This window comes from Salvelinus sp. IW2-2015, unplaced genomic scaffold (assembly GCF_002910315.2).
Source record: "Salvelinus sp. IW2-2015 unplaced genomic scaffold, ASM291031v2 Un_scaffold83, whole genome shotgun sequence".
NCBI lineage: Eukaryota > Metazoa > Chordata > Actinopteri > Salmoniformes > Salmonidae > Salvelinus > Salvelinus sp. IW2-2015.
Genome location: NW_019942514.1, coordinates 1,914,073 through 1,917,658, shown reverse-complemented (window position 1 = coordinate 1,917,658; position 3,586 = coordinate 1,914,073).

Here is a 3,586-nt window from a genome sequence, read left to right as displayed (position 1 = left end):
TCCGGMCRTGATTGGGAGTCCCATAGAGCGGMGCACAGTTGGCCGTCATTGTAAATAAGAATTTCTTCTGAACTGACTTGCCTAGTTAAATAAAGGTTAAAAAAATGTTTTAAAAATGTAACGTTTAAGATCTGAAAAAGAGAGAAAACACTGTAAAATGACTCACTCTCCAGTTTCCTTTGAATTTGCTTATACTGCATATAACACAAGTGCGTGCGTGCGTGCGTCCGTGTGTGTGTGCGTGCGTGTGTGTGAAAGAGAGTGTGTGTGGATTTCTTTAGATATTGTTTTTATGTAAATTGGTCAGGACAATCTAAATACCAATTTTTTTTCTGATTTGATCATTTGACCATGTATGCTTATTTAAATTGCTTACCATTTTAAACAAAGCACACATTTATAATGGAATTGTATGCTATCCTGTATTTGGATTTAATCTAATCTCATGCATGCAGATGAAGGTTCGATTATATTTTCTGGCTGTCTGGCGTCTCACAAATATCGACCTTCTACGTGGCTTTTTGATCACAGGTAGGCCTAAAYGTAAAAACATATTGTAATTTGTAGGCTACTGATGATATTTAAGGTCACAAAATATGGGTTCATGAAAATATTTTGTAGCCTACCATTTAATATCTGATTTTGTTTGTTTTGGTATCGCTTATGTGAATGGCTTCGCCTGCAACATTTTCATATCAGGTCACCCCTCAATCTCTGTCTTTTTGCATGTCAGTTATATTTTGAAATGTATTTATGTATTGAATTGGGAAATAATAAATAAGACCTTTCCTCTCACAGCCTTTTGGGTGTCTTCCATGCGTTCTCATCCAGGCTTCTGTTTTCTTGGAACCATGTCCAATTTGGCATTTGAAAAATTTACAAAATGTAACAAACACTAGTGTTTCTCTCGATGTTGCTGCTTTTATTAAGGATACTTACAAAAATAGAGGTTATAATTTCAATATTTCATAATCCAAAATGCAAGGGCATATCTGTTGAGTGGGATTTAAACTTGCAAGGATATGGGCAGATGCCTGCATAGGATTTAGCTGGAGATAAGTTTCTATCAGCCAAACATAAATAGATTCACCAACCAGTTCTCCTTTAAATCAATTTCGGTACTGCACTGGTTTACTAAATCCTTTCAACTATAAGTGTCCCAACAACTAGGGCCACGGTTGGCTAGGCTACCCTGCTGTCATTCAGAATCGGGGGAGAATTCGTTCTAGTTGGAACACTGAAGTTATAAGGCATCATTTGGGTGTACCTATCTTTCTCTCTCTTTCTCTCAGATGGGACACATGTACCTTGGAGGCATGTGCACACATGCATAAACACTGCCATTTGATTTCCACTTCTCGACACATGGTCCGCGGGTACCCTGGCGTGATCCCTCTGTCCATTTGGCCATGGCGGTGGTCTACGTACGTATCTATCTCTCTCTCTCTCTCTCTCTCTCTCTCTCTCTCTCTCTCTCTCTCTCTCTCTCTTTCTCTCTTTCTCTCTCTCTCTCTCTCTGCCTATTTCTTTATCTTTGGTTCAGCTCGCTGGTCTCTCAGGTGAGTAAGTGTGTGACGTCCATGGCTTCTCTCTTGGCATTCACCGCGTGCCTTAATTGTATTGAAATTAAATCAAGGTCCACTGTGAACACAAAGAGCTCAAACCCAAGTTCCAACCTTCTCCTCTTCTCCTTTTCGTCCTGTCTTCCTAGGCTACGTCCCTATCGCTTACTATCCCTTTCTCTCAGTTGGTCTTTTTGCTTTACATTCGCTCTTCTTTTCACCCCTCTTCTCTTCTCAGTCCTGCGTAGAGTCTTGTCTGCATGTAGATGCCTGCATGTAGAGTCTTGCACCCCCTGTAGAGTCTTCCACCCCCTGTAGAGTCTTCCACCCCCTGTAGTCTTCCACCCCCTGTAGAGTCTTGCACCCCCTGTACGTGCCCGACTGTGCTTGACCTAGAGCTTCTAGTCCGTCCTCTCTGTTTTAGTCCATCAACTCTCATCCCGCTCTCCTCTCTTCCTCACCTGTCCTTTCTCTTCCTCTTGGCTCTGGTGCTGTTATGCAACGTCCTTTTTGCAAGTCGGAAGCGCCTCACAAGATAATCCCACGCACACACACATACATGCAGCCCCTTGGAACACGGAAGAAACATGGACTCGCTACTATACACACACACACACACACACACATGCAGAGATACAACGTCTATATGTATGCCTATGCTGCTGCCTGCAACATATGTGGTGAGTGTGTTGGTGGGTGTATGCATATGTGTATGTATGTGAAGAAGCAATTCCTACAACACCCGTACAGAAAAAACATCCAGTCACAGTCAAAGAAACATTCATATGGAATTACAAATACTATTTTGTGCATGCTACTGCTACAGTAAATCATGCACCAGAGAGAGAGAGAAATGTACCTTTTTTTGTATCATACAGCTAGAGAGCAGCCCTGGTACCTGCTTGCTAGTTCATTCCTGCAGTCAGACCTTGCTCGTAGTAGCAAAACAAAGGATGACAACACACACTGTCTATGAAATGGCTAGACAGAGATGCTAAGCTATAAGCTATATCCATTCTCCTTAGCGATAGGATTGTAGCCTGTGGTTCATGTAAAGGTGTTCGTACGCTGTTAGACCCACACCAAGCATTTCTCTATCACAGTTAGTTACAGCTGTGTGGCTCTCTCTCTCCATCCTATTCCCTCCCTCCCTCCCTCTCATCTCTCTCTCCCTCGCTCTCCCTCGCTCTCTCTCTGTCTCTCTCTCCTTGCGCAAGCATGTATAGCTCTTAAAGACATGTACAGAAAGAAAAACCGCAAAAGTGAAACGCCAAGATACTTTAAAGCGCCATACTCAATGAAATGACTACACAGACGCAAATAAATAAATAAATGAGTAAATACACGTGATATCAAACCAAAATGAGAATGGTGCGAATACGCCAAGACTCTCATACATCCATATCTGCAGAGGCACTTAGTGATAATATACAATTCCTTTTTCTTTAAATCTTGACCAGTGTACTCGATTCCCTTGAGTTTAGATTGAATATTAGACACAAGAAGAACACTGCCGCTTCAGATAATATCCTAATGGAGAAAAAATGGTCAGCGAGCAGAGTATTTCCTCCATGTCCTTGGGTCCTTCGATTGTGGCGCATCTCCGTCCTGTGAAGCACCATCTGGGGCGGGAGTAGAGGGGTGCACGGGGTGGGGTAGGGGTGCAGGGTGCTGCTGGAGGGGGTCTGAGGGGATGGGATGCAGGCAGGTGTCACGCATACAGTCAGGGTTAGAAGGGAAAGGGTAGGAAAGGGGACGATGGGGAGATTTCAGTCGTTACCCCCCTAAAAACACAAAAATCCTCCCCAATTCTCCCCGCCAAAAAAATCCATTTGGTTTCTGCTCGCAAGACAAACCAAGAGAAAAAATGCCCAAAATATAAAATATACATATATATACATATATAAACCCAGAGAAAGGTATATATGTATAAGGATCCAAGGGAAGAGGAGGGAAACAGAGGTACAGGCGACTCGCTCACACACACACACACAACACACACACACTGCACGCAGCCTAGGCAT